Source organism: Colius striatus, chromosome Z (genome assembly GCF_028858725.1).
Source record: "Colius striatus isolate bColStr4 chromosome Z, bColStr4.1.hap1, whole genome shotgun sequence".
In the NCBI taxonomy this organism is placed as follows: domain Eukaryota; kingdom Metazoa; phylum Chordata; class Aves; order Coliiformes; family Coliidae; genus Colius; species Colius striatus.
In genome coordinates this window covers 43,565,766-43,591,639 of record NC_084790.1, presented here as the reverse complement: position 1 = coordinate 43,591,639, position 25,874 = coordinate 43,565,766, and the positions used below count along the sequence as shown (strand labels likewise).

Genomic DNA, 25,874 nt, shown 5'->3' with positions numbered 1-25,874 from the left:
TCACTGCCCCTAGCACAGGCTGTTTAGTGAAGAGAATCACTGCCCCGGGTGTGGAGTCTTTAATGGAATGAGTCACTGCCCCTGATGCGGGGTCTTTAGCAAAATGCAAAGAAATCTCAGCTTCACCAGTCCTCTCGGTATGATGCAGGGGAGTCTCTGCTCCAGCACACCTCCTCCTCTCTTTCATCACTGACCAGACAGAAAAGAAGAAAGGGCAGAAGAAAGAAGGAGCAGGAAAAACCCTCCTCTTCCAGCTTCTTCTTAAAAAGTGATCGTGGAGGTGCCTAATTGGCTCAGCCCCAGAAGTGGGTCTGGCTCAGCGCTGGGGAGAGTTTTGAGCAACTTCTTACAGGAGTTATCTTTACAGACCGCTTCCCCTTACTAGAAATGGCTTCATATCAAACCATGACACAAGAGCATCTAAATCATGCTCTGCAAATACACAATGCAAAATTGTCAATGATTCAAAAATATTCTGATATACACACTTGTCATGGTTTAACCATAGGCAGAAGCTAAGCACCAGTCAGCCACTCACTGGCCTTTACCAGGATATCATATAGATTTCTAGCAACAGACAAGAACATTCCAGATTCTAAAACGAAGTTGAGCAGATGTGTGTTAAACTGCACTTAGTCAAGATGCTGGTTCTTCTTTAAGCCATGAGCTCATATTCAGGTACCAGGTACCAGATAGCAGAGTTAAATTGTAAGGTATCAGGCACAAAAGCTACTACTATCAGACACAAGTTTAAAGCTATATTTTGTTAAAAATTACTCTGTTGAGGTATTCTAACACTCTTCTAAACTAACCTTAACAAAAACTCCAGATAAATTCTCTAAATAATCCAATTATATTAGGCTCATAAAAAACAAATTAAGGAAGTTCTAAAGTCACAGAACTGTCACAAGAAATGGCTTCTCTAACTGGAATCAAACTCACTTTTAATTATTAATCACATGTTCCACAGTGGTATAGAAACAGAAAAGGGTGTATGTTTACAGATGAATTGATACTACTGATGCTAAATTAAGAAACAATAAATGAAACATGAGTAGATTGTAGAAAGAATTTCTTTTTCTCCATCCCTCTGATACAGTTCTTATCTCCAAGGAGAAGAATCATGTAATCTTTAGGAAGGACCAAGACAGGTATCAATACTGGAAGACCCATACAATAACAAAATCTTCAGACCAATGCACTTACAGTCTGAAAAACAAAAGGAGAGACTAGGTTTATATAAGTACATAAGAACATAGCAAAGGATCCATGAAGTATTACCAGGCTATTGGTCTATTAGATATTGGTATGGGACAACAAAGGCACTAACAATGTGATTTCTTAAACTTCATCTTACCGTTTTTGGAAAATGAGTCAAGCTTCCTAACACTACTACTTAACCAACTGCCATAAAAATACTTTATTCTTAATTCAGTAACACCCCAATCCTTTCAGTTTTGTACATAAATCAAGGTCTTAGGTGAGAATTGGTAATCACCCAACGACTGGAAAGGTGTTTTTAAGAAAGCTTTGTCCACAGCTTGCTAACACTGGCTGAATATTTCTTCCCACAAAAATTATTCTAGAAGCAGATTCAAGTCTTATGTTCTCAGTTCAACTAAAAGCTTTTTATCATTTTTCTAATAGTGCTGCTCTGTCAGATGAGTCAATTCCTTATGATGACTCTACAAAGCAGTAAAGTGTTAAAGACAGAGATCTGGGCCAAAACTACAGAGTTCTCAGAGTGCCAGTCAGCAGTAGAATATCTGTAAATTTCAATAAACCCATTAAAGACCAACTCTTTTAGGCCTAATTTTTCCAGCTAGTTTTGACAAAAGAAAAGCAGTAGCAAAAGCACAGATGTATTTTTAGAACATTACCTGATCAATTTTCCAGGTTTATAGTTAAAGATTATCAAGATAAACAATTATTGAGGATACTGGCCTCCACATCACCAAACTCAAGAAAACATTTCCTCGCCTCTGATTATACGTATTATTGGTCTGCAAATTAGAATGGGAAAAGTGGGTATTTTCATTATTAAACCTTACTAACTTCTAATCAGCACTAACACTTTAGCTATAATTAAAGTAGGAAAGAGTGGATCAGGAAAGGACAAATATTAACATCTTTTTTACAACTACGTTTTAGAGTACAGAGCCTACACAGTTTCAAGTTGCCAATTTCATGTTTTACCAGGCTTCGTAAATAGTCTGACAGACGCTACCTTTCTGATGTTGCCAACGAGCTGAGAATGTATCTTAACACAAAAACATTTTCATTAAAAGCATGACCTTTGTTTTGATGATCTCATAAACATTCCATAGCTCTAGGATACTCTTAATTCTCAGGAAGACATTTGTATTGGTTTTCTCCAGGCCAGGATTTGGTAGAGGGGAAGATACAGAGGTAGCTTCTTTAAACAAATTGCTGCCAGAAACTTCCCTTGTAGCTGATAGGGTCATTGCCAGTCAATTCTAGGATGGACGCATTGTTGACCAAGGTGAAGCCAATAAGTGATTGAGGTAACATGTTTGAGAAGGGGAAGAAGTTGCTGGGCAGTTGGTAAACTGTTGCAGCAACAGGGAGTGAGAATGTGAAAACATCTCCATAGACACCGAGATCACTGAGAAGGAGGGGGAGGAGGCAGCTTAGGCCCTGAAAGAAACACTCCCCTGTGACCTGTGGTGCAGCCCATGGTGAGGCAGCTGTGCCTCTGCAGTCCATGGAGGCCACTAGGGAGCAGAGACTCACTTGCAACCCGTGGAGGATCCCACACGGGAGCAGGCAGATGCTTGAAGGAGGCTGTGACTCTGTGGGAAGCTCACCCTGGAGCAAATTCCTGTCAGGACCTGGGAGCCCATGAGAAGAGCGAAGCTCATGCCAGAGCAGATTTGCTGTCAGGACTTGTGATCCTGTGAGGGACTCAGGCTGGAGCAGTCAATACCTGAAGGAACTGTTTTCCCAGTGGATGACCCACGTAGGGTCAGGGTGTGAGGAGCTGCCCCTGTGGGAGGCCCCATGCTGGAGCAGTTCATGAGGAACTGCAGCCCATGGGAGGGACCCACGCTGGAGCAGTTCATGAAGGACTCTCCTGTGGGGAAAGATCCCACAGTGTAGCAGTGGGAAGTGTGATGAGGCCTCCCCCTGACAAAAAGCAGCAGCAAAGTCCACTACCCCCATCCCCTGCGCCACTGGTGGCAAGGAGGGAGAGTCCAGAGAAGAAGAAGGGGTGAGGGGAGGTGTTTTAAGATTTGGTTTTATTTCTTATTTCCCGGCTCTGTTCTGATTGCTCATTATTAAATCAAACTAATTCTCCCCAAGTTGAGTCTGTTTTGCCCATGATACTGATTGCTGAGTGATCTCCCTGTCCTTACCTCAATACAGAAACCTCTCATTATATTTCTCTCTCCCTGTTCAGCTTAGGAGGGAAAGTGATAGAATGAATTTGGTGGGCAACTGGCACCCAGACAGGACTAAAACCACTACAACATTTTTCAGTAAACTGAACACATATCACAAAAAGTGATACATACACATCACACAATGGATCAACTGTTGTTCATTACCACTGATAAAACAGTTGTTGTAGTCCAGCATTAACACAAACATCAGAAGAAAGCTTACTGAGGTGAATACCACAGGTCTGAACGTGATTCCAGGGCTTTCAACACTTTTATTATTTTCTTGGCAACTAAGAGAAGGTCCAAAAATGTATCACCGACTGTTTAAAACACCATTCCCTCACAGGAAAAACTCTAAATGTATTTGCCATTCTTCAACCAAGGTGCCATGAAAACATCTTGCTCAGGTTCTGTGCTACTGAAGCAGAGCTTCACAATCTACAAAGGTATGAAAAAGACACTGAAATACTGCCATCTCTATGGTATTAACACACCAATTTTCAGGACAATGTGGACCATTTTTTGTTTCTGTGTTGTTGTTAAAACTAGCCAAAGAACAACTTTTTTTTAAAAACCTGAATATATTGCAAGGAGTATTTTAAAAGTTTTTTTAAAACCAAAAAATTCTTAAGGGTGTTCAATGCTTGCATAAGGTGTCAGATTTAAATTACAGTTTGCATTTATAAGTGTGGTGCTGGCAACAGCAACCATTTTGCTGAAAAAAAGGCACAAATTTGGACACTGATAATATGGAAACTCAATATACAAAACTGTAAACCTCATTGCTCTCTGTTTTAATTTACTAGTTTAAGGAAAGAATTTTCAATGGTTATTATTTAACCAGAACCATAGAATCATAGAATGGCAGCGGTTGGAAGGGACCTTTAGAGATGATCTAGACCAACCCCCCTACAAAGCAGGTCCACCTACATCAGTTCACATAGGAACGTGTGCAGGTGGGTTTTGAAAACCAACAAGGAAGGAGACTCCACAACCTGCCTGGGCAGCCTGTGCCAGGGCTCCATCACTCTCACGGTGAAATATTTTTTCCTGGTTTAGATAGAACTTTTTCTATTCTAGTTTCTTTCCATTACCCCTAGTCCTGTCACTAGATACTACAGAAAAAAGGGATGTCCCAGCCTCCCTGACACCCACCCTTTAGATATGTGTAAATGTTAATAAGATCACCCCTCAGTCTCCTCCAGATTAAACAGCCCCAATTCCTACAGCCTTTTCTCATATGAAAGAGGTTCCAGTCCCCTGATCATCTTGATGGCCCTGCGCTGGACTGTCTCCAGAAGTTCTCTGTCCCTCTTGACCTGGGGAGCCCAGAACTGGACACAGGACTCCAGATGAGGCCTCACCAGGGCAGAGTAGAGAGGGAGAAGAACCTCACTTGACCTGCTGGACACACTCTTCCTGATGCATCTCAGGATGCCATTGGCCTTCTTGCCCACGAGGGCACATTGCTGGCTCGTGTTTAGCTTATTATCAATAAGGACTCCCAGCTCTCTCTCTGCAGAGGTGCTTTTCAACAGATCGACCCCCAGCCTGTCCTGGTGCATGGGGTTGTTCCTTCCCAGATGCAGGACTCTGCACTTGTCCTTGTTGAACCTCATGAGGTTCCTCTCTGCCCAACTCTCAAGCCAGTCGAGATCCCACTGAATGGCAGCACAGCCTTCTGGGGAATCAGCCAGTCCTCCCAGTTTGGTGTCATCAGCCAACTTGCAAAGGGTACACTCTGCCCCCTTATCCAGGTCATTGATGAAGAATGTTTAGGGTTTAATATAAAGTTGTTCTAATTTCAAACTATTTTATAATTCAGGTCTTACCAAAGATCAGCTTAGGTAATAACTTTTTATTAAGGACCCTTTAAATACATGTGGTTAAAGTAGAGAAAATAAGATGCTTCATTACGACAAATGAGGTTGGTATCTACCAGGTTTTCCATTAAGTTCCAAGTCATAGACAAATAAAGGAAATATGTTAGGGGAAAAAAACTCACCTTTTTAAAAAATTATGTCTGTTTTGTTCATTAGATGGAAAGTCAGTAGTTGTAGGTGGTCTGTGCTGGATGGGGCATCTCACAATTGGCAGAACTGTAAAGTCCTGGGATAAAATGTGAAAGTAATTAATTGACTGTTCAGAACATGCTCTCTCTGGATATCCAGTATGTTTTTAAAACCAAGATTCGGTGAGTTTCTGACTTATTTTCCCCCTAAGAATGCTCAAGCTGTTGTGTCTAAGTACTAGGCCAATGGATACATTTTTTGTAGCTGTTGTGTGGGGCCACTGTGTTTTGTGTTTACACTTGTGTGTGCCTTATGCAGGCATGCAACTGAACTGCCACAGCTTTACAATTCTTTATTAGCATGCTGTACACAAGATTTTCATAATATTGTCAATGTATGCCATGTTCAGAGTGTCCATAAATGACTGGTTAACTGTTTGTATCTCAATCCACAAGTTTAACTTTTTTTTTTTTTTTCCTGATTCTCCTCCCCATCTCACTGGGATTGGGAGGAGTGAACAAGCAGCTGCTCGGTGCTTACTTGCTGGTTGGGGTTAAATAAGCCACAATACAGTGTATATAACACACCTTGGTTTTAACAAACACATTCTCCACATTTTAATAAAATTTGTGTAATTTCTTGCAGTATTGTTGTTTTTGAACCCCCTCCATGTTTAGCAGGGGAAAAAAAACCACAAAACTATGATTGCTCATTCTCATAAATTAGGGACTCCTGCCACCACAACTACACTATTTCACGCTCCTTCATTCCTGAATCATTTCACCAAATAGACTGGCAACATGTGGCAGTAGTTTCTAACCACTACTGAAGCATAAGAGCATTACAGGCATAGCAGCACAGTGCAGAAACCTAGCAAGCATCTGATAGTCCACCTTGTATCTCTGTGTAGCACATGAAAAATGAGAATACAGTGTAGTCATATCTGACTCCTTACAGGTAGGGTAATTGGGAAGTCACTACAGACAGAATCAGGTGCATTTATTAATTCATTTAGCTGCTGCACTAAACCAGGAAGCAGTTGCACTGCCAAAAGTTATGGGGCAAAGGGATAATGCAAGAAGACAAACCTAGATGTTGAGGGGTTTTTTTTTTGCATGCCAGGCATATATAAAGTGCTGTAAACAATTAGATCAGACAAAGCTTTAAAACAATAAACAAAAAAAACCCTACATCTTCAGCTTAAACACTGGAACATTTATAAGCTAACTTGACTTCCCTCATGTACTAGAAATTCATATGTCTCCTGCACTGTTCCTGCTAACACAGTGGAACAATAGTAATTTCATTTACAAATGTCTTCAATCTGGCCTTCAACATAAGAAGAAAATAAAGAATACACACAAAAAATTTAAGTGATCAGTCCTGTTACCTTATAAAAATGACTGTTTAGCCAGAAATTCTTCTAGCTTCACTTCCATTCATCACCTCTTTTCAGCATTAGAAACCCTCTCTCTCTATCTATTTACATAACACTAAAAATAGCCATACAGCATCTATGAAAGTGTATAATACTCTTCAGGAGTTAGAAAACTGACTCCCATGAGAATTAATCTCCAGGGAATATATACCGATTGCATAAGTGGACATTAGAGCCCACACACCAGTGGGGCTGGGTGGGTGATCTACGATCTTCTGGAATAATTTAAGGGCAGAGAGCAGAGCATGCAGATGTAAATCAAAGCCTTTTGAGTTTTAGTTCCATCATAGCCATCTATGAACAAGTCAAATGAGAGAAAAATGAGCCTGATTAAAGCACAGAATCCCAAGAGGACTATTGCACGTAAGGTAACACACATTCATACTCAACTGCTGTGATTTTTTTATATTATTTTCATTATTTGGTTTAAGTAGCTCTGACTAGAGGAAATAAATTTAGTATCACATTTTAATGTAACTATAAACAGTGTAATAACTTTGCAGTTCCTAAGTGCAAAACCATGTCTTTCACTTTCTCAGGTGCACACCCCTTGCAAATAATAGGAGGAATGTCTCAACCATGCAACTCTTCAACATAGCACAGACAGGGTTATGCACATTAAGTACCACCTTGTAGTGAAGCACTGCTGCCTTGTAACATCTTTCTGAGGGTATAATGCCCTAATTCTTTAATAAAGTCTCCCTCATTGTTCTCACCTTCATGGAATTTTACATGTGATATGATGATTTACTAATTCGAAATCTGAAAATAATATTCCAACAAATTAAAATAAAACATCCAGAGAACATTCTGAAAGACAGAGAACAAACTCATACTTTCTTGAAGACCAAAACAAGTATCAGTCTCTCCCCATAGGAAAGATGCTCCAGTCCCCTGATCATCTTTATGGACCTTTCTTGGACTCACTTCACTAAGTCCACATCTTTCTCCTATATGGGGAGCCTGTAACAGGACACAGAACTCCACATGTGGTCCCACCAAGGCTGAGTAGAGGAAGAAGATGGCCTCTCCTTGACTGCTAGAAAACTCATCATAGGGAGATGTTGGTCATACTTATTATGAGGATGCACTGCTGGCTCAGTTGTCTGGTTGTCCAACAGGACTTCCAGGTCCTTCTCTGCAAAGATGCCTAGAAGCTAGTCAAGCCCCCTGAATGTACTGGCATATGCAACTACTAACTCCCCAGAGATAGAACTTCACATTTTCCTTTTCCTGAAATTCGTGAGGATCCTCTCTCCAGTCCCAGTTCTCCATCCTGTCCAGGCTCCTCTGAAAGGCAGCACAAACATCTAGTTTATCAGTTACTCCTCCCCCCTTAGATACCATATACAAACTTGCTGAGGGGATCTGCTTCATTTTGCAGGACTTTAATGAAGTGGTAAAATAGGGCAGGTGCCAGTATTGAACCCTGGAGCACAACAGTAATGGCTTCCTCCAAATGGCCTTTGTGCCATCACAACCCTGATGAGCTGGGCCTGGACATTCAGACAGTTTTTGGTACATCCCATCATACACTTCTCTGCACATATTTTGTCAGCTTCTCTGAGGGTGCCATGGAAAACAACATCAAAAGCCTTGCTCAAGTGAAGATAAACATCATGACTCAATGATCATAGAGGTCTTCTCCCACTGTAATGATTCTATGATTATCTATTGTTCTACATTCATCTACCAAGTTAGTCTCCACATCATAGAGGGCTCTTAGCTTGGTTAGGCACAATTTTCCCTTCATAAAGCCACTGACTGTTCCCACTCACCTTCCTGTCCGTGTGTTTGGAAACTGTTTCCAGGATTAGCTGCTGTACCAACTTCCCATGGCCTGAAGTGAGGCTGACCAGCCTCTAGTTCCCTGGGTCTTCCTCCTCACCCTTCTTGATGACAGGACTGACATTTGCTCTCTTCTAGTATTCAAAAGCCTCTCCCAATGACCATGAGACTTCTCAAAGCTAATAAGGAACGGCCTTGCAGTCACATCAGCCAGCACCCTCCACACTCATGGAACCAGCCTGTCAAGCCCCATGGATTTACATGTATCTTAAAGTGTTTCCTAACCTGATCCTTTCTTCACTGAGTGTAGAGAAAAAAAGCACAGCAGAACTTTAAGATGACAAGGACATGATATCAGAGACTGTCCCCACCCATTTTTAAGGGCATGTTGTTTAACTTGTCTAACCAGTATTTAGCTGGCAGAAGAAAATAGTCCCTCTGCTTTTCAAGAGATCCAGCTCCAGGGAGATCCCTTCGAATGCACAAAATGAAAATATTTCCTAGCCTAGAAAGTTGCCTTGAGTTTTTTAAGACAGGTTTCATTACAGTTGGGGAGATACATTTGATAACATTATTTGTCTGATCTACTAGAATAAAGAAAAAGATTTTTGCTTTTTCATAATGTCCCAGTATGAAGAAACAGAAAAAAAATGTGATATCACTGTAAGGAAAAGGTTGGGCAGTATAGCAGTAAAATAGCCAAAACACCTACAATCTAAAAATCTATTTTACTAAAAGATTGTATTCTTTTGGCTATTCTTTTGGTCTATTTAAATAGACCTGACTAAAATTTTACAGCAAAAACAATGCTAAATATTAAGAAAAAACCCTCCTGACAGCTAAACCCACCACACCAGAAGCTAAAGACAAGGAAGAATAGTTGTGCATTTTCAGTTTCTATACTTCCCATGCTCAGTGGATAGCCTATATTATTCTACATGATGCAGTTTCTGTAACAGTAGGTATTTCAGAGACTGTCAGAAGCTTCAAGCCATGAATTAACAAACTTAGTAGGGAGATATGAATCTTAAATTTCTGATGCTCCTTGAAGACAGCTTAGAAATTCAGTCTCTTCATTTACATCGAGAAACCCATGAACAGAGTATGTCTTAAAGCACAGAGATATACACAGATTCGTACTTCCCAGGGAATTCTAAAATTAGAATGTATGTATATCTAAGTGGGACAGACCTATGATACTGTACCTAATGCCTCACAGATTATTACTACCAAAGGTATGGCACAGCACACATTACATGTGGGAACCTTAACTCCACTCCTCAACCACAGCCTTGTTTGATAACCAACCTTCACATTGTCAGCATTAATTTTTGGCATAATATTTATAAATGGGGTGAAAGAACGTTGCAAGTCATCAGAAATAAAGTACACTACTGTTTTGAGAGCAGAAAAAAAAAAAGCTTGTGTATTATTCAGCATCTCAAGCTTGTTGCTATTGCTGCTGCTTAGCTTCCTTGTACTTGCTACAGCAAGTACATCAAATCTTTCTCAAGTCATGAATGTGACGATGCCAAGGTTATTTTTGCAGAATGCAGCTGTGGGGCTAAATACTATGGAAGGCTAGATAGCCTAGTAGTGTTGGAGGGATGTAACTATTTTTGGATGATACAGAGTTTTTGTGTGAAATGTAGCTGTTTTTGCAGGGTGCAACCGGAAGAGGATAAGAAAGGGGGCCTGAACATTAAATGAAGCAATGTGTCCACGATTAGGATGTACAATTAAAATTTGAACTAACAAGTCCAAAACAGGGGTTGCAGGGGTCTAAGGAATTGGAGGCATCCCGGGGAAGTAGTACATGTTGGAGTACCTAACCAATAGTAAAATAAGGGAGGGACCTGGCAGTTAGGAACAGAGAATAAAAAGTCAAACTTCTTATCCGTCAACGTGTGCCTGCCAGCCAGGATACTGCCTCTTGCAAGAACACTTAGGAGAAGTGCTGCACTGCAGAGTCTGACCTTTCACAAGACAGTATGTTTGTTTCTCACAATGAAAACAAAGAACATGTAAGAATTTCAAAGGGGTCCAATAAGCAAGTCTGTATGGCATCTTAGAAAAGAATCATCCAACAAGAAGGAAAAAGAGGCCAGAATTTTCTGGGAGGGAATTAAACCAGAATGTTTTCCATCAGAGACATGCCAAACACCAACTGTAATGTACTTCACAACAACAAAAAGAGAAAGCTATTTGCCAAGGTCAACTTTTATATTTTTTTCTGAAGAAGTACCATCAGCAGGCAAACTTCTCACCAAAAAGAGAGCAACTCTGGAAAAACCAAGATACAGAATAAACTGACTCATCTGTTCTCCTATCATGGGCCAGCTTCAAATATTTCTCTCACCTATTTAGCATCAGCCATAGAAGACCTATGGTTTTGCTCTGAATTAGGCAAAAGTCCTAGGCATCAGACTACAAAGTCTCTCCTCCATAAAGAGAAAATGTCAGGACTTTTCCTCAAACTAAGGAAGCCTTTAAAATAACTCACTCCACCAAAAGTTTCTCCTTCTACCACAAAACACATTTACTTTGAGACAAAAAAATTATTGTGGTAACAAATTCTTCCCTATTATATCTAGTCAACAGCAGCACTAATTTGAAATAAAGATGGTGAGTGTAAGCTTTAAACAATAATTTTGGTCACCCTCACAGTAAAATAGTTTTTTCTTATATTTAAGTGGAACTTTCTGTGTTCCAGCTTCATCCCATTACCCTTGTCCTGTTGCTAGCTACAATAGAAAAATGTGATGCCCCAACCTCCTGACATCCACCATTTAGATGTTTCTAAATATTAATAAGATCCCCTCTCAGCCTTCTCTGCCCAAAGGGGTTGTGGAATCTCCTTCCCTGGAGGTCTTCAAGACCCACCTAGGCATGTTCCTCTGTGACCTGATCTAGGTTGACCTGCTTCTGCAGGGGGATTGGACTAGATGATCTCTAAAGGTCCCTTCCAAACCCTACCATTCTATGATCCCAATTTTCACTCCCATTTTAAATGCACAGCTTATTGAAAGACTTTTCTTGCTCTGATTCGTGTAGTTTGAACAAAGTAAAATAAGCTAGTTTTGCTATCCAAAATTTGCATGTCAAAAAGACGGAAAATAATATTAAAACCCTAAAACGAGTTTTACAGAGTTTTTTAAAATATGACCATTTCTGGTGATTACAAACAGCTGCACAGGGCATTATCATCAGTTACTGTGTAATACTATTGTTCAAAAACACACAGTAACAAAAACCAAAATAAAAAGCGTGACAAGTCTTAATTCAGGTTCATTAATAAGGTACACAAACGGTTCTCCTTGCACGACAGAATTTATTCCTAGTACTAGAACAAAAAAACAAAAATAAAAAAACCAACAAACAAATCCCAACTTCCCCAGAAGATACTGATGAACTATAACAATCACATTGCTTTATCCACACATTCTAAACAGGACTATCACTGGAGTGGGGTAAACAATAAGCAGTCCTATGTAATTTTACAGATGACATTCTAGTTAAGCTTTGCTGCAAGTTTGAACTGCTTACTCTTAAAAGTTTTCACCAAAAGTTTTTTCACACAGAGCAGCCTACATCATTCAAGACAGTTTCTCCATACAAATGTACCCAGTTTAGGATTCTATCAGAATAAAAACATCAGTAAAAGAGCCAAGCTGCTGACAGTTATTCCAGTACAAAAGCTATATTTACATCAAGGCTTAAAGCATACATCCTCAGCGCAAGGCCCTTATCTTCACAGTTGTCTGCAAGTCACTTAGCAGACTGTCAGCATTATACAAATAAAAACCTAAAGAAGGAATTAAAGTGGACCAGCTCGCTAGGCCTTTCCTCCTCAAATATTCAAGTATTAATTTTGCTCAGGATACAAGGGTATAGTTGTGAAACATGTTCTGAATTTTTGTCAGACAAATACATACAAGTACATACAAATACAAGTAAGAACTGTACTTCTGAAATGCAAACACAGTGAAAATTTAAATATATATATATATATATATTATCCTACCAGCAAACCAAGAGGTTTAAAGACAGAGTTAATTTAATGAAGCTAAAAAGTAAACTTCAAAATATCCCAAAGAGAAAGAGTGCAGATAAAGATGTCACTGAAAACAGTAATTGAGGGATGCAGCTCCCTGATTTCTGTGAATGTCTCCAGAACTAAAAGCATCTCACAGTACTGAAAGTTAGTAGGTTGGGGAAAAAAAAAAAAAAGGACGTAACTTTTCCTATGAGTTAAGAAGTAAGTGCTTGTATTACTACCGTTTACAACCACACAACAGACAAAAATCAAATTAAATGATCATTCATGCCTAAACTCTTTCCATCCATCAAACTCTTTCAAATAAACCACAGATTAATCTAACTAAAGGAATGAGGAAGATTACTCTCCTCTGATAGTCTGGTTCCTTCCCACGTGTTTCATTTCATACTATTAATCTCTAGCCAAATTGAGACTCGATACAGAATTGCTGCAAGCCACAGCCCCAAGACATTGCAGAAACAGCCTCCTATTCATGTTCCACAATTTCCATGTTTTAAAAGCAGCAAACCTAAAATAATAAATAACAAAACAGGAAGACTATCCAAAAAAAGCAAAATACTGAAGCGAGATCAACTCATGGATACTGACAATACATAGAATAGAACTACTTCAGTGAGTCTGAGAATTTAAAACAATTAAGATGCAAGTCTTTCATTTGTGCTCAAAATAACAAGTTACATACATTGAAAAGAAACACTGTAGTAATCTTTAAATGCAGTTTCAAATGCTTAACTTTACTTTTTCTACAAGTCATCTCAAACACAAGATATCTTCCCAAATATCGTTGCATTTTCTTAAAGAAAAACATTTTTTTCATTAGCTCACTACTACTACAACTTGCAGAAACTCTGAAATGTTTTTTTAAATGTGGCAAGTAAGGTAAATGTGTAACCTTTACCAGACACTCAGATTACAATCTAATCAATAATGCTCTCTACATTTAAAGCTTTATGAATAATCAAGGTAAGGTATGGGAGAGAGAACTTAAGTAAAATTACCGCTGACTTTTGAATTAAGTTGTTCTGTCCATCTTAATTTTCTTTGAAGCATAGCAATTCAGTGGAATGGAAACCTACAAAAAAAGTAAACATTAATTTCAATTTTATCTATCTTCAGATACATTGAAAGATATGTGAGGAAGAGGACAGCAATATACCTAACAGTAACACGTGAAATTACTTAGTTCACAGCTAGATTTTGTTTTAAATACCTCAGAAAAGGTGGAGAGGTTTTTTGTAGTGTTTTACTTGTAGACCATTCAGACTCATTCATTCGCATTACAGAACTGGAAACTACAATGAGCCCAACCTTAAAACACCAACACATTGAAAAGCTAGTTCACACAGGCAGTAAACTAAATTTTTTACAAATGGAAAGGCTGAGATGTGCAAGCCATCCAGCAGTCTTGTTCAGCAAGTATAATAGCTCATTCTCAATATGATAATATTAAAACGAAGGCTAAGTTACCTATGCATTCAGTCTTCATGCACCTATTTTTTAATCTCACAGAAAAATCACAGTTAGCGACACACTTCTCCTTACACATAGATTCTTCAAATTCTTAAGTAACTACTTTGTTAACCATTAAAAATAGCAATAAAAATAGTTAGATTCTGCAAGCTCATTTCAATGTTAAAAAAACCCCAAACCTCTGGTTAGTGAATGTTTCTGGCTGAATTATTCTACTTATAAAATGTTTATTCTAGTGTAAATTGATTTATGAATGCTACACCACTTACCCAATCCAAGAAGGCTGCACAAGGTGTCAGCACTGCCTGATTTATATTTTTCCAGTTTGTTTTCCTTGAGATAATATCCCGTGTCCTTGTTCATACTACATTCGTAGCTGTTTGACATAGAGAAATCAACTACCCATCCTTCTTTGCTTAGAGATTCTTCAAGGCTATTTCCAAAACCTGTCAACTCTCTGTCTTAAATTCTTTTTCTTTTTGATAGCGTCTTCTCTTGTCTACTCCACGTACATATCACTACAAGAACCATGGGCTCCAGGTGAATTAAATATGCTTTTTACACCACCAATTGTAAAGCTGAAAATCGAGGTTTCACATCTGAACTGTGGAACATTTCCTATCTTTGAGTACCAGAAACATTTGTAAACCACAGCTATCTGGATACCTCCATATTGCTTATTGGTAATAATATTTTCCAAACAAAATATTAAATAAAATATAAAAAAGATAAACAAATGTCTATTAGATTCTTCATTTAGAAAACAGGTATCACTGCAAAGAGACAGAATGCTATGTCAGAAAATCTAAAAAATAAGGTAAAGGGGAAAATATCTGCCATGAAACTTTTCAGGAATGTCTATACAGTGACTCAGGCTGCATTTATCCTGGAGACAGTTAACAATTGGTTATGCCTGTGACTCAGACAAAAAAGTATCTAAAAGCAAAAAAGCACTGTATTTTGGCAGATGAAGTAATCAAAACTAGATAAATTTGGCCGCATATTCGTGCCATGTGGACAAAGGCATTCAAGGGTGAGCTGCTCGACTCTGCTAAAGAAAAAAAAATGTTCACGACTTCAAACTTCCAATTAACTTCTCAGATGACTTCTGATTGTTTCTGAAGCCTTTTCAGGACGAAGCACTTGGACAAATAATCCCAGAACTGTGTCCAGTATTTCTCCGCTTTTACAGGAAGCAACTGCTCCAGGTTGGTTTCCACTTTTTTATTCCTCCCTGACAGATGAAGCAAACATCCCGGACTCTGTGTGATCCAAACCGCCTACGGTGAAAAGAACCAGAACAATGAGTTTTCCCTTTCCAAATATGAACTAGCTTTGAACAAACATATAAGCATTAATCTTAAAAACCAAAGCACACATGCAACTGCGAAGCGGAACCGGGGAGCTGATGCCTCGGTAAGCAGAAAGCATGTTTATCGGAGAACATAGCTCCTGTCAGAGGATGCGTTCTGCTGTTTCTCATTCCCGAGAGAGAGAAGGGAGGGGGGGGGAAGGAAGAAAGGAATAATTCTTATTTTATTGGGAAAGATAAAACGGCTTTGCAGAAAGCACCCGGGAGGGAGGCGCTGACCCGGGCCGGGGGGGACGGCGCGAAGCACCGATGAAGCGCGGGAGAGCTGCAGGAGCCGCGCAGGGATGCCCCGGGGGAAGCCCAGCCGGCGGGTACCGGGTGTTCGCCCTGCCCTCGCGGGGCCCGCGCCGCCCCGCGCGGCAACAGTCACCGCCCCGCCGAGGGCCCGGGGGCGGCTCCCGCTGCTCTCCCCGAGGGCGGGCCGAGCCGTGCGCCGTGGGAAGGAAAAGGGCGTCCGGTGGCTCGCACGCCGCTATCTACCCGGCCCCTCCGTGCCTCCTCGCCACGGCTCCGGCGCTCCGGAGGGGCGGGGAAAGAGGGCGGGGCTGTGCCTCGGGCCCGGCGGAGGAGCTTCCCCGCGCCCCCCGGGAGCCGCGGGGCCGGGGCCTCGAGAGCGCCGCACGCGCACATCCCCCAAGCGCGCGCGCACGCACACACCCCGCTCGCCTCGCTCCAAAATGGCGCCTCTCCCAGCCGCAGCGCTCCGCGCTCGAAAGCCTCGCGAGAGCCGGCGCGCGACCCCGTTGGAGCCCGGGGCGGGGCTTCCCGGCGCCGCCGAGGGCGCGCCTCCGCAGCTGCCCGGCCGGCGGGAGCACCGCTGGCCTGACGTCACGGAACCGTCCGGAACGTTCCGCGCGCGGGGCGGCAGGGGAATCCCAGCGCACGCCCCGCCCACGGGAGTCCCCGGCGCCGCCGTCAGTCAGCGCGCGGCGGCGCCGCCCCTACCGGCACCCGTGGAGCGACGCTGAGGCCCCGAAAGAGGGTAACCGAAGCCGAGGCGCAGGCGCAAGCGCAGGGCCGGTCGAACCCGCCCGCCGGGGCGGGCACCCCGGGGTTCCGCCTGGCCCCTGGCAGGTCAGTGCGCCTCGAAACGCGGGCGGGAACGGTGCTCGGTGCCAGGGAAAGCCGCCCCCGCGACGGGCGGCGAGCCTGCAGCGGGCCCCCAACGCGCGGGTCGGGGACCGGGAGTCTCCCGCACCTCAGCGAGGCCCAGCAGAGCTCGCTCAGGGAGCTGGAGCCTGAGGCCGATGAAAAAGTCCATAATGGCCATTTAAATCGTGCACCAAAGAATCGGCGTCCTCACTGAACCGACAGAAGTAGCCTCGATTTACAGGCACATGAGTAGAAACAAACACGCTTCACCTGCCTGCAGACAGTCGGCGTCTGCCTTTTTGAAAGAAACACAGTGGATTTTTAACCCTTGATCTAAACGTCTGAATTAATTGCGATTTTGAAATGTCATTTCCAATGCAAGTCAAATTATTTTGCAATGAATGAGGTGAAAAATTAAATGTACAAAGTTATGCTTAAATATACTTAGAAGGGGTACTGGCAAGTGCTTTTTGAGCCCATATTTGATTCTGGATTTTCTTTCAACAGCAGTTGGGATTTAAGTTATGATAATGAGATTTAAGTTATCGTAGGAACAGTAATTGCACATGAATTTCTTACAAAAATGTCTCAGACCTGATTGTACTGATCAACAGTACAATTTTTGTAATTGTGTTTTACAGGCTTATATATGCTATCAAAATAACCCATTTTCATAATTTGATAAAATTACTAGAAGATAATAATTACTAGAAAAATTACTAAAAATCACCAACTGAGAACAAAGCAGCCAAAAGCTCTGAACCTGCCATGGTCATGTTCACCTTCAGATCAGCTCTCAGCAGTCAACTCAGATTAGCTTTCAGCAGTCAACTCATTCCAACGTCTAACAGCAATGGTGGTTTTCTCAGTGCCCATCACAATCTTTACCACATTTGCAACCTCCATTCTCTACCTTGCCCTTGAAATCATTAACCTTTTTATGTACTTGGCCTGTGCTGTGGAAGCAAGGCTTCCCAGGTAGAAGCATGGAGCAGACCCTTTGCCTCTGTTATTTTCACTCCTGAAACCACCAACAGGCAAGGCAAGCATAGTGCTCTACTACCCAGCATGGCTGTGAGCCAAGCCACCAGACGAGATAAGTCTGGTACATCTAGGTGCTGTCACTAAGAACATAGTGACAAAACTGTTCATATTCTCAAGTTTCATTATTAACACCTTTTTCAAAATAGCAATTTATAATGTACATGTTGATCAATTTAATCCATATCAGATATACGGTGCAGTAGTATCTAGAAGCTAATGGGTTTGTTCAATCAGGAGAAGTAACCAGAAACATCTCAGAACTCACTATGCTGTGTAATTCAGATGTGTTTAATACCAATAAAGCTCTGACAAAAGGTATCATACACAAGTGCCAAAACAATTTATACGATTCTAAGATAGGATGGGTTATAGTATGTAGGAAAACAAGATAAGGAGTGAACGCAAAGCAACATGAAAACAAAGTGTATAGTGCCAATAAAACATCTCCAGGCAACCTTGACAATACACACTTAAGGCTACATCAATGGTCTGAAAGAACTTCAGTTTGTTTGAGTGAGTTGTGGCTAAAGCCTTCATCATGCACAGCTATTCTGATCATCTTCTGCATTGCAATACAGTGTATGTATCATGAGTATCAAAAGAAAAACACAAATAGCAGGAGAGTATCAACTTATCCATGTCAGTCCTCTCAATAGGTTTCTGCTTGGGCAGCCTTCTATTTCCTTCTGGTGACAATAACCACATCCATTTTAGTAACCATAGGAAAAGCTGTGATAACCATTGGGAAATTAAAAGCATTAATGGGAAATGGGTTTGACTTATATCTCTTACTGCTTCATAAAAGAAGGTCTAACATCATTTCCACTTGATGAAAAGCAAAGACTTCAACCACATAATCAGCTGAGGTGATGTCCTTACCTTACTGAGATCGGGGGGAAAACCTCACTCTGAATTCAAGTCAAGAGCTCTCCCCTTTTAATGTGCTTTAGTTCATGAGCATTCAAGCAGTTCCAGCAAAGTCAACAGGACATTCTTAGCGTGCGAGTATTAGTTTAGGAGGAATTAATTTGCAGGAATGCTGGCACGTGAGTTTGGTTTGTGAAGAGGTTCCTGCTATGCACAGGCTACCTTTACCAGCTGGTTCTCCTGGCATACACAGTTTATACCAACAAAATAGTGCTTCTATTTAATACGGGCTGTTTTACTGGTGTGGGGAATAACTAAACTATACTGATAAAACCATATACATTCCATTACTGATGACAAAATGCTAGCATAAACATAGTAGTCTGTCATGATGAACAAGAAGAAAGACAGAAGATTGTCAGAATGGCAGATCTGTGAATGTGAACATATAGTGCAGAATAGCATGAGAGCATTAAAATGGTCAATATTTAATAGAAACACCTGAACAGAACATATCTTGGAAAACAGTTATAGGAGGTTATGACATTTAAGTTGGAAACTAACATAGAGGAAGATACAGCCATTTGAATGGTTCTTTATTCTTATGCAAACTTGGAAAAGTAGGCCAAGATTTTTTTGCCACAGATTCTCACACATTTTGGTTTTTTTGTAATCCATTCAATGAACCATGATATAAGCAAAGAGTAACTCCTATGGAATTTAGACAACAGTTGAGATTTGGGACCGAGCTAAGAATTACAGTTTTTGAATGAGGTACCTCTGAGTAGTTTGAAGAAGACCACATTTAGTACTTTTACCTAAGTCTAGTACTCTGAATATTATACATAACATAAGGTTCTGTTTGGTGTAGATCAGACTACAGACTGCAAGGTAATTGAAGAGAAAGCTCATTCCATATTCAGGGACTGTATACATCAGTATATGACAGCATTGAATAAATACAGTGAAACAAAAATGTGTGAGAAATGCTGAGGTGTAAGAAATGAAACCAGAAGCAATTTGTCTCCCACCAAATACTAACCGTCTACTTTTAAATACAAGCCTTGGAATTAATTTTAATATGAAAAATTATACTAGTGTTCATCATGTTACTGAAAATCATAAAGGATCTGGGCTTGTCTATTTATATAGACAGGAAAGGAAGGTAAGATGTCTTCTCCAATTGTTTCAGGACTTCAGTAGGCCTATCTACACAAATAAGACACTGGGATTTGTAAGTGTTTAAGAATTGACCACTATTACTTTCATCATAGTACAACCTCTAGTTACTGGATTTTTCAAAAGTTCTGAGCATCTCCATGTCCAATGCACTTTAATACAATTAGCAGGTACTAAACAGGTCTGAATATTAGAACATAAAGGCTTGTTGACTTGCTCTTTTCTGAAAAGAAAATTAAAGTTACTACTGACTTTGATGGGAGCAGCATTCTGGGCAAAAACTTCAGTGAAGCTGTAGGTAACAGTTTGTATTTTGAAGTAAAACCTAGGTACTGATTTTGAGTGACATATAAGTATAAATTTTATCTGTATTATTGAAGTTATCTGCATTATTGAAGAGGGGATCTTCCTAACACTTATATCTCTGATTCTGTAAGTTAGCTGATCATTTTATCTCTCTCAAGATAATGACTTTTCCTACCTAAAAGAATCAGTGTCTTGGTGACACTAGTAAAAAGCCAGGATAAGAATTCATGGGCCATTCTTTTGCTGATACTCACTGGAAGTAAAAAGATTATGAAGAATCAAGCTATTAAAAGATTTTCACTAGTGAGTGAAAATAGCCTGACTAGTAGCTTTTTCCCTTTCAATGTTAAAAGCATCCATCTCCAGTAATGCATTTCAGAAACACTGGACAGTGTTAAACCAAGTGTTATTTGAAACTATTTTAGTGGTTTATCTCCATTAAGTAGTCTTCCTTTCATGTAAATTATTCAGCTAATCAGTTGAGGTTAAAAGAGTGCAAATCCTCCTCAAATATGTCCCACTTGAATGCTGTCTACAAGATATTTATTCTGTTGAGGGATCAAGTCTTGCTATACACCTTCTCTGAAATAAGCAAGTAAGTCCTAAATATACTCAACATCTGCCCTGTTCTACCCAGGAAAGTGAAGTAACAGCAAGTGACTGCTCACTGTTCTATATTTCACAAAAAACCAAACAAAAACAAAATAATAACAGTTAAACACAAGAAACAGTTTAGAAGAGAACAGACAAGTTGAAAGAATTAAGATCAGACAATACACTACCAAGGGACTAATTTTTATAAGATCCTTCTCTTTATCCTGCCCTTTTCTCAATAAAATAAAATTCCTGTATTTTTCCTAAAATGAACCTAATTAATTTGTGAACTTGTGTGAATTTTGAAGTAAGAAAGTCAGATGACCAGCATATGATAGGCTCTTGCACATTACTAAATAGGAGCACATCTTATTTGAGTGCAGGTTCATTTCATAGCCAAATCTATTTGCTTTATCTCTTTATTTAAAAAAAATAATGTATTGACACCAACTTGACTTTTTTTTTCACCCATTTTTAATGACTAGATTAATGGAGAAAGTTTTCATATCCTTGAAGTGAAGAAAACCATTTCTTCAAGTGGTACCTACTGTCAATGTATCATGTTCTTTAAAAGTATGTGTAGTTACTACAGAAGCTTACCTTAGGAAACTGGCCCAAGAGATGTGTTGTTTTTGAACTCTGAACTCAAAGGTCTTCTGTGTTTTGTGGCATAGTCCCCAAAAAGAACTACTATGAAGGTTAATAGAGTGGGCTCAGCTGTTGTGGTTCTTTACCTTTATTAGTAATAAGCATTTGGGAAAAAAATATGCATTGCACATGACAACAATAAGATTACCTACAATTGTTTTCAAGGAAGACTAAAACCAGCTTTCTGACTAGAAAAAGGTTTCTTCCATCTCTAAAGAAGTCTGAAATGCTCCAGCAAAGCTTTAATATTCTAAGAAGGTTAAATGCAAAAGACAAAGAGGGAGATTTAGTTCTTTCGCAGCTGATCCTTTATCTTTTGGACAAAAACAGACAGCAGAGATTTTTTGCTGCCTGTTGTGCAATTCTCTTATCTGAAACTTTGCCAAAAAAAAAAAAAAAAAAAAAAAAAAGAGAATTTCTCTTCTGATGAAAGTCTGGGATCTGGGGCTCTTCAGCTTGGAGGAGACTGAGGGGTGACCTCATTAATGTTTAAAAAGACGTAAAGGGCAGGTGTCAGGAGGATGGAGACAGGCTCTTCTCAATGATGTCCAATGACAGGACGAGTTCCTGTGTGACCTACTCTAGGTGGTCCTGCTCTGGTAGGGGGGTTGGACTAGATGATCTTTCAAGGTCTCTTCCAACCCTTAAGATTCTGTGACAAGGGGCAACAGGTACAAGCTGGAACATAAGAGGTTCCAAAGAAACATAAGGAAAAACTTCTTCACTGTGAGGGTGACGGAGCACTGGAACAGGCTGCCCAGATGGGTTGTTGAGTCTCATTCTCTAGAGACATTCAAAACCTACCTGGATGAGTTCCTGTATGACCAACTCTAGGAGGTTCTGCTCTGGCAGTGAGGTTGGGCTAGACAATCTTTTGAGGTCCCTTCTGACCTTCAAGATTCTGTGATTCTGTAAAAGCAACTCAAGGGATGGTGGTGATGGTGGAAAAGCCTATGAGCAGGGTCAAGAGCAAATGAAATATTTTCTCAGACTTATATTCCTAGAGCTGTTTATGCTGTTTTATAGATATCTCTGAACAAATTTTAGAGGCTCTCTTATTTGTTCATAATTGGAAATTTAGCTATGGTTCCTTCCTATTGGAGCCACCACCAACATAAATGATACTCTTATATAGTGACATTTTTGTATATTGCTGTTAGAAAGTCCTGATATCTTTAAATAAATGCAATAGAATGCCAAATTTGAAACCCTTAAAATACAAAGTTTACTCTGTGAAGATGACGCAATAGCTTCAAATCAGCATTGTCTTGTTTTGATTTTCATTTCTGCCAGAGGTCCTGCTTAGGACGGTTAGTTTTGGCTGAGTTTTCTTTCACTTTTCTATGCCTTAGTTTTCATATATGCAGAATATAAATGCCTGTGTATATTTGTGAACTTTTTGAAAGACAATAATGATACTTTCTGTAAACTTGTTAATTATAAATTGGCTTAAAAGACATAGGCAAAACACTCTCAGAACACAAGTACAGGGCTTCTTGTTTAGGAAACATTCCTACTCAGTCCTTCCAAAGCAATGATATCCTATTACACTATACAAACTTCACCAGAGTGGCTAAAACCATTTTTTTACTAAGTGAAAACAATGAGTTTCCTGTAAATATTTTTCAAATTATGGCTATTGTGTAAGTGTTTTAAATATTTAGAGAAGCACAATAGTTTTTTTCCTTGTCCAATATGAAACACTTGTCAATGCTATAAAACGAAAATTAGTGAGGTGTAATATTGTGCTGAGGAGAGTAAGCATACAGAGGGAGTACTTGGTCATCTGTACTTCTGTGAATAGCTCTCTTAACAGTTGTTTTCACTTATATTGCAACCGAAGTCACATTTCAGTATGAAAACAATCAGAAAGCTGCCTTGTCTAAGGAAGAAGCCCATCCTGGGAAAGCTGGACCCTTGAGGAAGCATAGCAATCACCTCCTTCACACCAGGATTGTTCCATCCCTTCAGTAGTAAAATCAGGAGGGCCGAAAGGTCCAGCCTAAGTTAGATCCCTGAGAACAACCCTTCCTTGGACCACCTCTGTAAAATACTTGAGGGAGGTGCAGTGGCAGGAGCCTTGTGACGGTGGATCCCTGGTATGGAACAGGCAAAGAAATGCTATCTGGGAAGTGAGACATGCATTCCAGGCACTTGGAAAAGATGGGGAAAATTGGAGTCTAGAAGGACTCAATACAGGCTTTGCAAGCAACATATAAAGGAGAGTGGAGAGCAAACCCATTGGCACTTTAAACTGAATGACAAACCCAAATAAAAATAGTTACTTTAATTAAAAATTACTAGAAACAAAATGCTCACTGAAAAGCTGCTAATTCTGGTAGTGGGGAACTAAAGGGGAACTTGGCCAGGAGAGTCAGACTGCAAATAGACATGATCGACATGATAGCAAAAGTTTCATTCACAACTATTTATGATTATATACAAATTAAATTGTTTGCATTCACAAAAAACAAAAAACCAAAAAAACCCTCTTGAATAAAAATACTTGGTTTGTTCACGTTACACCTTCTCTTATCTAATTATCAATGCTCTCATTGCATGTGCTATAATTGCCTGGGTAAAACATCTTCTTGCTGTAGATCTACTGGTTATTGATAAGCTTCACTAAAACCAATCTGGTTTACTTATTACTAAAAATAAATTATTTGTGTTATTTTAATAATTATAATATAGCTGTGAAAAAGAAATCACTTAAAACTTTTTATATTTAGGAAGAAATGACACTTTATTTTTTATAAAAATAGCAGAATACTGAAAGCTTGTGAAGGAGGTAAGAGAAAAATTGGTATAAAAGGTAATGTGCAACACTGTTTAAAAAGTTGGATTCCCTTACATTATGGGGGTCCAGGTAGTAATGCAGAAAGCTGTTACTTGCAGTCTTCAAAATTAAAGCACTGGGAGACAGACACAACTGAGTGATTAAAAAAACAACTTTGTGTATCCAGTCTCTATTGCAAATACAATCCTCACAAACACTGTATCTGCACACTGAGCAGTGTAATTAGAAGTAGCAAGAGATGTGTCTAATACACAGGTGGAGTTCCTTCCATCCTCTCCTCTCAAAGCTCAAAGAGTATAGATTTGCAGGAGATGGCAGTTTGTCTTCTATACTCTTTTATCTTTTCAGATAAGTTAAATTGTGCTGGCACATGGTTGTCTGTAACATCAAACTGTTGGGATGGTCATTATTATTTTTTTTTAATTTTGTCATTATGTCTACAGAAAGGGCTTGAGGCAATTACTTAAGGCTTTGGACAACAGGGTTGCTGGAAGGGTGTGGACTGAAGTGAAACAGTATCACAACATTAACACCACTCTGTTACAGACCAAGACTTCAAACATGGCTATGGTATTTTCTCACCACCACCTATCTGTTGGACATATCCGTGATAGCATACACCTAAGAGTGTAGAAAATTAAAGACTTAATAATTTTATCATTCTTTAAGGGTAAAGGAGAAAAGAGTGCTACTGACCAAGAGATTGTCTTCTAGAGCTTCTGTACTCTGTCTTACAACTCCTCATCCAAAACTAACTCTTCAGATGATTCCATTATTGGTATTTTTCTTAAAAAAGACTGGATTCTTCTATTTTAATTAATTTTAATTCTTTCCATTTTTTTTACCATTTTAGTCAAGTGAAACAAATCCAAAATATGGGGTTTTCCCCTTTTTTTGATCTGGTAACTTGGATAGCAAAACAGAGTGAAGACTTGGACAAAAAATGTATCTTCCTGCGTTACTTCAGAAAGAAAAGTTGAGGCAGATTTTTGTCCCATCTTCTTGATTCCAACTCAAGAGAAAAGACACCTTGAAATACAGAACTCCACAAGGTCTTTGCATTGCTGTAACTACTTCATTCACTGTATATATGCATACAAGTATTTTGTTCAGCCATCTCTAATTCCAAGTCTCTGTAAAATGGAAAGGGCATTCTCACATTGTCTTTCTGCTCAGTGAATGAGACACACAGCAGAAACACACCTCTGAAAGTACTGAACCCAGGTGGAAGCTCATACCAGGTTCAATGCCGTACCAGGCTCTACAACAGTAGTTTGGTTTCCAAGCTACACTTCAGGAGCATACCACCTGTTTATGGATGCTAATTGAGGAAGAGGTGACACTGTCACTTTTTTGTTGCTTTCATTCCCCTTCAAGAAAGCTTACCCCAGTTACTTCACCACCCTCACTCTTTATCTTGATCTGTACTCAGTGAAAAACGCTGGGAGGTGAAATACATTGCAACAGGATAGAACGTAATTCCACTATCGATATTGGTATCCAAATCCTGCCCCTATTCAGATATAGAATTATGGCAGCCCTTTTCAAATTTTCAGGACACAGATTTTTACCATAATTTTTGTCCTAGGTTTTGGAATCTGCAAATATTCATAAGGTTTTCTTGCTGCGATTTCCAAGAGCAAAACTGAGCCTCGGGAAAAGCCAGGAAAAATCCTCAAAAGGTGACATCTTAGGGACATGTTTTAGTGGTGGACATGTGTTAGGTTAATTGTTAATGTCTATGTCTTAAAGGTCTTTTCCCATCTAAATAGTTCTATGATTCCAAGTTTTACTTTTTTC

At 39.8% G+C, this 25,874-nt stretch overlaps 1 protein-coding gene across 7 annotated transcripts in view; it reads right to left on the bottom strand.

The window, feature by feature from the left end:
* Nucleotides 1-16,331, bottom strand: part of GPBP1 (GC-rich promoter binding protein 1) — a 36,913-nt gene extending 20,582 nt beyond the window's left edge. For 3 of the 7 annotated variants that reach the window (XM_062019185.1, XM_062019192.1, XM_062019187.1), the window contains exons 1-4: nt 16,202-16,331; nt 14,442-15,452; nt 13,701-13,774; nt 5,410-5,513 (exon numbers count right to left, since the gene is read on the bottom strand). The gene's annotated coding sequence lies outside the window, so the exon portion shown is untranslated. Of the gene's footprint in view, nt 1-5,409; nt 5,514-13,700; nt 13,775-14,441; nt 15,453-15,763 lie in introns of all 7 variants that reach the window. The other 4 variants (XM_062019186.1, XM_062019188.1, XM_062019189.1 and 1 more) reach the window with 4 other exon arrangements.
* Between the last annotated feature and the right edge of the window lie 9,543 nt (nt 16,332-25,874).